General features: G+C 40.5%; 1 protein-coding gene and 1 long non-coding RNA gene across 6 annotated transcripts in view; one reads left to right on the top strand and one right to left on the bottom strand.

Annotated features, from left to right (window-relative positions):
• The window catches only part of tshz2 (teashirt zinc finger homeobox 2), a 272183-nt gene that overhangs the window by 227414 nt on the left and 31927 nt on the right, over positions 1-12842 (top strand). The window lies entirely within an intron of this gene.
• On the bottom strand, positions 1337-9689 carry LOC141380552 (uncharacterized). Its single transcript, XR_015524102.1, has 3 exons — positions 6939-9689; positions 5232-6818; positions 1337-5149 (listed from the first exon to the last, which is right to left on the bottom strand). It is a non-coding gene; the product is annotated as an uncharacterized LOC141380552 (long non-coding RNA).

Genomic DNA, 12842 nt, shown 5'->3' with positions numbered 1-12842 from the left:
GATTACCGCTGTTTACACACACAGCATCTGCAAGTCTCTCCCCATCAAAGAACGGGCACCAGAAAAGCGTAACTAACCCTCTCCAAGCCCTCGCTCCATATCTCTTCAGATTTGGTGTGTACGTTGACATTGTTTTACCAACTCATCCAAATGTGTAATTGCAATTATAGTCCCTTGATGACTCCCCAAGGGGCGCGTGATTGCAATTAGAAAGAGAAAATGTTAATTAATTAAGCTACTCAAAGAGAAGAGCGGGATTGGTTTAACTGTGGACTCCGTCTGACCGGAGGACACCTTGGAGAATTAACATCTACTGTTTAGATGTAGATGTCTAAGTCAGGAGTACACACGCGCGTTTGTAACGTACCAGCTTTTAGTGCTGTTGCCGGGTAAAACGAACCAATTAATGAGGCTTCATTTGAATACAATGACAAAACGTGGGCGACAGCTATTTCATTGTTATGTCCTTTAGCATACAGCGAAGATGCTGCAGGGCCTGAAAACTGGTTTCTTCTGGACACAGCAGTTCATTAGGTTATTAGGCTGGGTCTCAGCAGAAATAGTCATCTAGATTGTGACCATTGTCTGTGATTGATGACCCAACCTTTAGTTGCTGAGCTGGTATGTTTGTTCCTGTGTAATTGTCTTCCAGATGGCTAGGCTAAGTGTTCGTTAACACGTTTATGGTGGCATTGTTAAAATTGATGGCTTGGATGCTGGGTTTTCAAAAGATGTACTACACCAGACCGTCGTCCAAACAGTTCTGAGACTGGAACAAAAACACAGAGGACTGGCTTTTGTCTTGAGCTGCAGCATTTGTTCATTTTTCTTTCCTCTCCTGATAGTCTTGTGGATTTTTGGGACCGCGTTTATGAAACGCACTTGATCCTTTTTTTACAGTTTTGGTGCTAGGTTAAAAGTGCGGAGAAAATCTGTATTTGTAAAGGCAAAAAATTATAAGATCTATCGTTGGGCATTAGATTAAAATTAAATTAAAATATAGAAATAATTATTCAATTCAAATAATAAATGTAAAAAAAATGTCAAATAAAATATGTTTGTTAGGGCTGCACGATATTGGAGAAGTCTAACATTGCGATATTTTTTATTCTGTGATATGTATTGTGATATAAATACAATTTCACTAAATGAGTTGAATAACAATTTAGAAAGAACTTGTCAATTTAGATTGATTGGAATGATTCTGTAGGAAAGGACATATGTATAAAACATAAAAACAATCTACAAGCGTAGATAAATTCAATAGAAAAAAAGATACCAATTAAATAATCAATCAAACTGTATTCAAGTGTACAGTAATTAAATCATCAAATATAAAATAAGGCTGCATAGTCCTTGTTTTATTAACAATTCAATCATTTTTCATTTGTCAAGGTACAAACGGTACAATATCTGATGCCTGAATGCTTTTAAAACCCTCACACAGTCACAGGCCTCAAAAAAACACTTGCGAAATGATCAATTATAATCCAGACTCAACATTTCATATACTCGTGATGTGGCTTTTGTGAATGATCACATTGCGAGATCAATGCTGAAACGATACACTGTGCAGCCCTAGTTGAAATAATGTCATCCTCGATTTATTTTTGCATTATTTTTTAAATTGATTTATTCAAAAATATGTTGCAAAAAAACAAGTTTTTTTTTTCTGACATCTAAACGAAATCTCATCAAGATCCCAATAAACTTTTAAGTATTTAAATCTTTTAAATATTCTTGCTAACTTAAGAGAAAAAATAGGAGAGTGGCAAGTAGGGCTGTACGATTCAGGCTAAAATGAGAATTACGATTCTGTAAATGTAAAATAAAGGTCAATACTGTATAAGCAGGCTTATATTATTGTTATTTTTCAAACATATTGTAAAAAAACAATACTAATATTATCTCTATGTGTAGCTCAAATGTTGGTTAAAATGCTGCATTTTCTATAGAGTTGGAATGGTGGACTTGGCAGACTTTAAATTTGTCCTGTTTGTTAATTTACAGTAAAGTGATGACATCAGAATACATTCTGAAGTTGAATTATTTAGTTTGAGTCATATGCTTACAATCTGTCATTGACATGATTATTAGACCATTATTTTGCACTGGTAAAATAAAACAGTTGTCATTATTAGATTCCGTATTGCATTATATTCAACATTAGGCTAGAGTAGTTATACTGACCCAGTAAACATTTATTCTCATGCACAACACTGTTCGCTATAAAAGAAAAAAACATATCAAATTCCTACTTTAATCATTCATTCATTTTTTAATCATTCAGTCCCTTTATTAATCCGGGGTCGCCACAGCGGAATGAACCGCCAACTTATCCAGCAAGTTTTTTACGCAGCGGATGCCCTTCCAGCCGCAACCCATCTTTAGGAAACATCCACACACACATTCACACACACACTCATACACTACGGACAATTTAGCTAACCCAATTCACCTGAACCGCATATCTTTGGACTGTGGGGGAAATGGGAGCACCCGGAGGAAACCCACGCGAAGGCAGGGAGAACATGCAAACTCCACACAGAAACGCCAACTGAGCTGAGGTTCGAACCAACGACCTTCTTACTGTGAGGCGACAGCACTACCTACTGCGCCACTGCCTCGCCCTCTACTCTAATCATAACTCTAAAATGCGATATGATCATTTATTTGATATATATATATATAAATCATATTTTCCATGCGGCTTTCAAACGATCACTCTGCAGCAAACTGACCGTTATTTACAACTTTATTTATTACCTGTTATTCACAGCCTATGCAGGTTCTGTTCATTAAGTATACATCATTGGAATGTAAACAAACAGTGTGTCAGCTCACATGGGATTCTGTTGGTGCAAATACATCATTACATTAAGACAGAAATTAGATTTTTGGGTGAATTATACCTCATTATGTGTTATAGTATGTGGCTTCAACACCATTTGGAGGTGTCCATGTTGCTGAGCAATGTAAAGACTAGTGTGACTGCCTTTACGCTTCTTTCCTGACCTTGAAAATATAATTAGCTGAATCGTTGAAAAGCTGAATTAAGATTGTGTGTAGGGAAGAGATCGAACTCTTTTTTCGATTAATCGTGTAGCCCTAGTGGCAAGGTATTAAAATGACAATTGGTCAGTATTTTGAAATGTAATAATTGACTAAATAATTTTTGTTGTAAATATGGCAAAATAAATTTGTTACCTTTTATTGAATGTACTAAATGGGAAATGTAGCTAAAAGTGTGTTATTATAGTAACTCTATCATCTGAAACACAGGGCAAAATGTATACTCATATGTACACTCATATTAGCCATTTTTTTCTGTATCCATCTATTTTATTACGCATCTAACAATTACTTATATAATGTGTATGTTCTTCCTTAAAAGGTGTATTACGATGCTGTCTAAAGTTTTGCCTTGTGAAAGCCACATTTGCATAAACTTCATCCTCATAAAGAGCTCTTAAAGGTGATTTGAAAAACATTAAGAAGTGTGTTTTGTAGGCCTCTCTCTGAACCTTCAGCCTGAGAGAATCAGAGAGATCGGGGGGGAAAATGGATATAGGTGGCAGTGCTAGTCATCAATCATGGTCCCTCAAGAGAAGGTGCAGCTAAAACTGGACTGAAGTGCTATCTGTCAGCTGCTGCGATACAGCCGGGCCCGTATCTCTCCACCATCAGCTCACGGCAGCATAAACTGCCATGTAAACACAGGCAGGTGCGAGCCCTGCGTGCAACCTACATACCCTTACAGAAGGTCATAATTGTACTGCTTTCATAGGGGTCTCGCTTTTATGCTTGTCATAGGTTTGTCATAACCTTAGTGTAGTAAACTGCAGAAAAGTGCATAGATTAAATCTATAAATCTAACCAGACGCATGCTGAAAGAAATCCTCCTAAATCTTTTGAAAATGCGCCCGTTTAGAAAATAGCTGGTGGTCAGAGAGCCTGTCGATAAATAATGCTGTGGTGGAACCTGCTATAAAGTGACGATTGTCATATGCATCGCATGGCTTATTCTAAAAGAGGCTAGATACAAATTTTAGTCTTTAAGTTGGAATTACATTTAATGTTTGTTAAAAGAAATCTTTATGAAACTTTTGTAAATATACTTTTTATTGCAAAGAAACTAGTAGCCAAAGATATCTGGCACATTACACTATAGAAAAGTAGAGAGAGGAAAAAATACAAGCTATAAAATCAAACTTGAAATGTTTGCTTAAATCCTCACAAAACTCATAGCAAAGAAGGTAGCAACAAAAAACTGCTTTTGAGCCAACTGTGCTGAAATCTTCGAAAGTTGCGGACAATTCTGCGATTAAAAAATATATATGAAAATAAAATATGAAATCTTATTTACCATATTAGGTAGCCTACTATGTTAGGTGTGCAATCTGACACAATGACAGTGACACAAATCATAAAAATAAAGCTTCGTTATTTTGGTCTAAAACAGATCTGAAACGGTAGCGATTAAGCCAATGGAAGGTTGCATAACTCTTATTTTTACCCACGATCTTACTTTCTTTTTCTCAGATTTCACTCCCTGGAGCATCTGACATCATGTACCTCACTCAGGACATGCTTTTAGTGCTTCCCCTACCATAACACAACTAAAACATGGATTGCTGTAAAACTCGTCAATGGCAGGGAATTGCTTTCTCTCGTCAACGGCAGGGAAAAAGTTAAGCGAAGTCATTTATTGATTTGATGCGCATCATAATAGTCTACCAGCCATACATGTAAAGCACAAATAATGTCCTTCAATTCGATCACGTCCAGTCATTCTTGAACCAATCTCCATCATTGTAAGCTGCTTGCTTTTCTGTCTGTTCCATTGCTCCGTTTGTTAGATGTTTGCTCCCACTTTCTTTTGCAGTCTAAAGTGCGTCAAACACCGGAAATCCTTAATTTGTGCTGTGTTATTCCCTCGATTTGCGCCACAAGATGTCTAATCGCATCCTTGCATTGACTTCACATGTAAACCACTCGCGCTTCATCCGGGTCTGCTTACTGCACAGGCTGCAAAAAAAATTCCCCTCACTTCCATGTAATGTTAGGATTGTGGGGGCGCAGGTGAGATGTCGTCTTTCAAGAGACACTCAAATACGTCACATGCGCTGCATATGCAACGTCTATAAGCCTGTAAAACAATGAATTGCAAACTAAAATAATTATCATTTGATTATATAGTTTGGTATTGGATGTTTTATGAGAATACTTACATTTTTTGTGATAATTTTGCTGGTCCACAAATATTTGCGACTTTTTGTTGATTTTACGTTGGGTTCAGCGACCGTGGAATCACGAAAAACTAGGGAGTCTGTAATACATTTATCACAGTATACTCAAGAAAAACGGGTGTATTAAAAATTAACAATAAACTACAAAATTAAACTATATTTTGCTTGAAGAAATCTTTCTATAAGTTTAAAAAGTACCTATCATAGCAAAAAAAAGCTAGTAGCCAGAGAGCTATTGCAGTGCTACCTGTGATTTGTCGCTTATCGTATGATTCAGAACAGTATCATTTAGGATATTGACTTTAAGTTGTATAGACGAGCTATACGACCTAACAAATCTATCTTGAAATGTAGGAAATCCTAAAACGGTAATCATAACAAAGAAGCTAGTAGACAGAGAGCTGCTCTGGTGCCAACCTTAGCACAGTATGCTATAGATAGAGGCAAAATAAAAAATTAAAAGCTATAAAAACGGGCCGCAGAGGACAGGACGTTCGGTTTACAAACTTCAGGGGAAAATATATGCTGCCATTAGCTTTGTCTCACTGTTGAATAAAGCCACCAGGCGCTTCTCCCCTGATGTCAGGCAGCAGCTGTCGATAGCTCTCAAGATGGATAGCCGTTCTGCATGCCTATTGATTCGGCACAGGCCACAGATATAAGTATCATTTGTCATTTCTGGAATGATATGGAGTCCTAGTTAAAACCCAGAGAGGGGATATGGTCGTGCCTGGCGGAGGGGGGGGGGAGGCAAAGGAGCAGGTTGTCTGACTCTTTTGATGAATGGCTCTACAGCTTTTTGGTTTTGTCTGGGAACGAAGGGGGCCATTTAAGCGGCTATTTGCTTTCACTGCATTCCAAGAACAACAAGACGGCAAGTCCAGAGGCCTGAGCCGCCACTGCTGCGAACAGGGTGGTCTGACCCAACGTGCAGGGGAAAAGAGGGTGGGATCAGCGCTTTTTGAGCAAGTGCGTGGGCAGACGCAGACCGAACACAACTGCGGTCTCATTATGACTTCCGCTGCTGATCTGAGATTGATAAACCTCGGGGTTATATTCAGGTTGAGTGTACATCAATTTGACACATCGTTCCAACGTCGCCGCAGTTTTACCTTGCAGAACTGTATTTACATTTCATATATGCCAATTAATATTCCGCCATCGTTAGTGGACTCTGCTAAGAGGTCTGTGACAAACAAATAAAAAGAATGTTTGCTAGTCAAACACAGAGCAGCTTCGCAGAATCCCCCGGTGGCTTAGCTTTGATTATGTTGTGCGTTTGGGAGGCCAGCCAACAGGAGAGCGGACTTCATTATTGTATGGATCATCTTTTAAGACCATTTAAGATCACAGGGCTCGGAGTCGAGTAAATACTCCAAGACAAAGAGACTCTCTCAAGTGTATTGAGTTTCTTGGTGCGTTCACATCACAGTATGCAATTCCTCATCTCGGTTGAGAATCAAGTACGCATTCTTTCCTTTTTTTTTTGATGGAATCAAATTCGCGTTATGTCACTGCGGGTTGCCAACAGCAGACGGATAGAAAAGATGTGGCACTAAACCTGGAAACCTTCAAACAGAGGAATGACATGTAATTACTTCAGGTGTCCATCAAACTATGTTTGAAAATGTCAGCATGGGATCCGACATGATAGATTTACAACTTCAGAATCCGACAAAAAATAATTACCAGATTGAATATCCACCCCCAGACTTTATGGTTGGTGTGACGCTTCTTCGTGTTTCTCTACCTCTCGACAGGCCCCAGTAATGTGTGTGCCACAGTATTGCACCACAGGAACACTATTGTTGCCGCAATTTCTTTTCGGAACCGCCAAAATGTCATCGTCCAGCTGGAGAGAGATTTTTGTGTCTCTTAGTTTGCTCTCTCACACACACACACACTTGCACAGATTCCCACAGAGCCACAGTGTAAGGTTACAGTCGCAAACGCAACTTGCTCTAAGTGGCCAAGTCAGGAGGAGGTCTGGCCTCTGACGTAAGGCCCACGTCCGTGTCTTTTGAAGTGCTTGACAGCTGAGGACAGTGACATAAGAAACAGTGAAAGAAGCATCTGACTTCTCAAAGGCTCATTGTTCTAATCATGGTTTCAAAAGATCGTCAAAGCCTGGCTGGACGTTTCGACTTACATCCAGGAATGATGATTCAAAGCCATGGCAGTACTGTCAAGTCACCCCTACTAAAATCCTTCACAATGCAGTCATCCAAGTGGGGGATGGAAATTAGAAGTCAATGAGTACCACTTTTATGCACAGTGACGCACATTTAAAGATTTCAAGGAGGGTGATACCTGCAACAATTCTAAAAGATAAAGTTTGTAAAAGTAAGCACTGTTATACTTGGTAAACTTTTGCTATAGACACCTGATATTAATGGTCAAAATGATTTGAGTTGTCTATCTATCAATCTATTGTTTTTCTGTTGGCTGATTTATCTTTATGTCTATAGCGCTTTTGCAATGTAGATTGTGTCAAAGCAGCTTAACATAGAAGACTATAGTAAATTGAAACAGTGTCAGTCCAGTTTTCAGAGTTGAAGTTCAGTTCAGTAGGGTTTATTTTCAAACACTGAATAGTAAATCCATCGATGCACAGCTCCACAAGTCCCGAACCTTGCAAGCCAGTGGTGACAGTGGCGAGGAACAAACTTCACCAATTGACGAAAGTGAAGAAAGAAAACATTGAGAGAAACTACTGTAGGCTCAGTTAGGCACAACCATTTCTCCTATGGCCAGACTTCTTGTGCAGAGCTGCAGTGTAGTCGCCGGAGGCTGGAGAAAGCTGGAGGTACATCATGGAGAAGCTGCAGGAGGAGATCATGTAATAAAAAAATTTCATGTGCACTTGCTGTCTTGTGTGCACTACTGCCATGCCAGCTATGAGATATCCTTCAAACAGACTTCGAGACCAGGAATCAAAGTGTCATTGCATCTCGAAAGTGTAGACCTAGAGAAAGAGTTTTAGGTGCCATTTGGGACTGTGTGTCTATATACCCTATTGTAAGCACATTAGTTTTAATAGAACTTCCTCACATTCAAGTTCCACTTCTGTGTCCTGTTTGATACCTCATAATTCAGAAATGTATGAAATCAGTTGTGAACACTATTAAAACTTATTGTCACATAGTCATATCCATCATGTCTCCAGTATAATAAAGTTGGTGATGGATCAAGGCTTATTTCTTGTGAGACTTGAACCAGCAATCTTACTTTTTACCCAGGCTAAGCTTTAGCAGCTGCACCACACTCCCCACAGGGAGGTCATGTAATGCGTTTGCTGAACAGCGTTTAGTTGTATCCCAGGGTCTTGCACTTCACCTCAATCCTGTCTTCGCAACCATCTCCATCTTGTTCCAGGCTATGTATAACAGCACAAGACCGTTCGCGCTTGGATCCCCTCGGAGAAGTAGTGCATGAATTGATCCAATCCTCCCTCTCTAATGCCTCTTTCCTCGAACGGAACAAACAGGCGGCGTGTGCGTGCCGCCCAGGACAGATGTTCGGGATTACTTTCACCTCGCTGCTTCATTGTATGCACTTTGGAGGATCCCAGCTGATGTGGAATGCTGCCTCCTCAGTTCATCTGCCATTGCTTCCACAGGGCACATCTCCAGTTTTATCTTTCAATCCTGTCTCTCACTGTCCCCCTTTCTAGTCCTGACATCCATCACTTCATAGCAAGAAAAGAGTCGCTTTGAAAGTAACCGTCCTCCAAAATTTGTTCGCTGTGTGGCTTGAAAACTGTGCAGAATCTTTTTTTTTTTGTTTAAACTGCTTTTACAAAAGCGCCCCTACATGCTGTGCCAGGATATTTGAATTTAGAGAAGCAGTCCCAGTCAGACACCTGTACAGACAGTGTCGGGATGTAGAAAACACTTGCCGCAGCTAGTTGGGAGGGAAAGCAGGTGTGTATTTGTGCGTGTTTCGTGAAGTGGAAAGCCATTGAGCAATGAGGCCCCTCGCTGAGAGAAGAGGAGGGGGAGTGACGTTATCTTCTCGCCAAGCGTCTATCTAATCTGGCCACTCTGAGCCACGGGCGGAAGTGGGAGCAAGACCGAGGACGGGGCCTCGCCGCATCTTTAATTACCGCTGATATCACAGCCGAGAAGAGGGGGGGACGAGCAGGAGAGGGAGAGAGAGCGGAGCCCGTGTTCACTTTTTAATTAAGGCTCGGTAGTGTAACTCGTCAATGTACATTATTGGAAGAATGAACGTCAATGCCATTGCTTTTTCGCCCCCTCCTTTATCTCTGTCAATGATTCAAAGACATGATTTATGGTCGCTCGCCGTCTTTCAGGATCATCCATCAAAGCACCGGGCTCCGCCGCCGCCCGCCCGTTGTAAATCATTCTGAAAGCCTGTCACTCATTTCCATTAACCGTTCCTCTGTCGCTCTGGTCCCCGCCTCCCTCACCTCCTCTCTCTCTCTCTGAGTATCTCCCTCTCTCTTTCTCCTCGTCTTCCTCCCCCTGCTGGTGCACAACCTTCAGTCACGCGGGGCTACGTGTTCCATCTCACCGCCTCCCCTTCCCCACTCTTTTTCCATAAATTAACCACTTTCAGACACACTGTGGAGGAAGGGGTTGTAGCGAGCAGAGCCCCCTCCCACTTCATTACTGGTTAAGACCCCTTGGCGGCCCGGAATCTCAAAAGGGCCGAGGGGTGGATGTGATCATTATGTAGACTGATAAGTAATTCACTTAGAAACTTAACACCAATAGTGCTGAAAGCAGGTCACTCTGAATTAGGTGCTGATAGGAAAAAAAGGAACTTGTGGAATAGGGATAATTCACAAAACTAATTAAAAAACAGTATATCAGTGTATTTGTTGATATAAATAGATCCGTCACCTACATCTTAACTAGCCATGGTGCTGTACAGCCGGTATAAGATTCTGACGATATGACGACCTTGGATAAAAATATCACAGTTTCATGGTTTGATGGTGTTGTGATTACTGCTCTAAAATATGTCCTCTTTAAATGTCTGGGTAAAAAGTAAACACTTTTTTTTTCCATTTGGACACAATTTATTTTATTTTGATAAACATTTAAAATATTTTGGAGCAGTAAACATGTCAGGCTAAATAATTCAAATGAATCATTGACTTCTGCTGTCTTCATTAGTTTCAAAAACACTGATTTCTTTACAATTTAAAACTGCATCGTTTGGAGATCTTTTCTGCTGGAGATACTGTCGTCCTAAAAAAAACATAAATAAAAATCTTGCACATACCTTGGGAATGGTATAGCAGAACATTTTGGCGGTTTTAAAACCTTGGCTTTTCCAAACCGAGGTATACCTTGAAAACAGTTATCTTCCCATGCCTAACCCATTTCAACATGTAACTGGTGTACTAGTATTGACATTGCAAGAATTAAATTGATAGTTTACCCAAAAATTAACTCAATTGCTTCAAAGCTGGTTTGTGATTCTTTCCTTTATTGAACAGAAAGAAATAGCTATATTTTTAAATAAATTTTTGATTTTGAAAACCAGAGGCCATTGGCACTTCCTATCATGGGTGGTTACTGCTTCCCAGCATTCTTCAAAATATCTTCTTTTGAATTCAACAGAGGCAAGGCAGTGGCGCAGTAAGTAGTGCTGTCGCCTCACAGCAAGAACGTCGCTGGTTCGAACCTCGGCTCAATTGGCGTTTCTGTGTGGAGTCCCTGCTTTCGCGTGGGTTTCCTCTGGGTGCTCCGGTTTCCCCCACAGTCTAAAGACAGGCGGTACAGGTGAATTGGGTAGGCTAAATTGTCCATAGTGTGTGGATGTTGGATGGGTTGCCCCTGGAAGGGCATCCGCTGCTTAAAAACTGCTGTGGTGACCCCGGATTAATAAAGGGACTAAGCCGACAAGAAAATGAATGAATTCAACAGAAAACAAGATCAAGTTCACTCCAGGGTAACTCATTATTTAATCACCCTCAAGTGTTTCCAAATCTTTGACTTTCTTTATTTTAAATCTGTAACCATTGACTTCCATATCACATAATCAAAAAATACTATGAAAGTCAATGGTTACAGCTTCCCTTGAAATATTTTTCTCTTGTGTTCAACAGAAAAAAGTCAAACAGGTTTGGAAAAACAGTGAAGGGTGAGTAAATGATGTCAGAATTGTCTGTTTGGGATGAGCTATCCCTTTAGGGGAGAGTGTTTTTCAGTTTGGGTTAAACTAACCATATAACTGCAGTCTGATTGACACTACTATCAACTTCCAAATTTAATTTGTTTTGATTTTTGGGAACAGTTTACTCTGCGTCTTCGCAACCATGAAGATTTAATTCTGTGGAACAAATGATTTGTTTCTCTGCCACTGATACAGTCAATTAGTCATTCAAACCGGGAATTCGCTTATCCATCAAGTCAATATGAAACTTAAGGAAGTGACTCACGCTGCTTCATGGGCTATTCAGAGTTTAGGTTCAGTAAGAACAGGGTTAGAGTCTGTACTTTCTGTTGTGGTTTTTGCTGTCGCTTTCCGGCTAAATAGTCTGTGCGGTTTGAATTCCCGCTGCCCTTAAACGGCAACTTCACTCCTTTGACAGCACACGCAGCAACACTCTTTTCTTCCACTTCATAAAAGTTGACTCAAAAGAGGCCTGTCAATCTCTCTCAGTAGCTGACACTGCTCCGCGGGGAGCTTTTGGCCTTTCAATTGAGTGGCTTCCTTTTTCATTCTAATCAACAACTCGATATCAACGCGACAAAATATCCACCAACAGCAGAAAAGTAGCGTTGAGAGGGGGGGAAACTTTTCAGGGACTGCCTCTGCCAACACTTCTCACAATTCGGGCAGCCATTGTCTGTCGCCGAGTGACAACGCTCTCCCGGCGCATCCCGAAGTCACTGCTTTTCAAGCAAGCGGCGGTCCCTAATCATCGCGCCGAGGACGTTTGACAACAACTCATGACAAATTCGCCATTAAAATGAATAGTAACCGTGAACAGAGGGTCTGTTTTGGAAGCGTTTCCCTTTCTCTCTCTCTCCCTTTGGTGTGCGCTCCCCGCTGTGTTGCAGGTTCTGGCGTGAGAGTCGTCTTCCCTCGCTTTATTTGTGCCACCAAACAGCCTTTGGTCCCACAAGAAGCTGACAGCACCACGCTTCTGTTGCGAATACACTGGGAAGTCTCATTGTATTTAATGAAGGGAAAAAACTGGCTATCTACTATTAATGAACTTGGAATATAAAAAATGCATCCTTTGCTGAAAACTGCACAAAACTGCTTGTATAAGGCAAAGTGGCGACTGGAGGGGGGCCAGAATCTAATGAAAGATCCATAGAATATCTGTGAAGGGAGGGAAGGGTACATGAAAATGCAAATGCAGATTTTTAAAGTGACAGTTCACCCCAAAAATTGACATTTGTCCTCATTTATTCAGACTTGTGTCAGAATTGTGTCTTTATTCCAAAGAACACAGACGATGGATTATTGAAGAACATTCTGGTCACTCTTTTCCACATAATGAAAGCATGTGCAAACTCCAAAGCATGTGGGAAATTCCAAAATAAACGTACACAAAAAGCATGGCAAACGTTCAAAAAGGTGTTTTTAAATGGTTAACTTGCATTA

The sequence above is a fragment of the Danio rerio genome, chromosome 23 (genome assembly GCF_052040795.2).
Source record: "Danio rerio strain M-AB ecotype USA chromosome 23, GRCz13ab, whole genome shotgun sequence".
NCBI lineage: Eukaryota > Metazoa > Chordata > Actinopteri > Cypriniformes > Danionidae > Danio > Danio rerio.
Note: the sequence above shows the minus strand (reverse complement) of the source record. Positions and strands in the feature narration are given on the sequence as shown.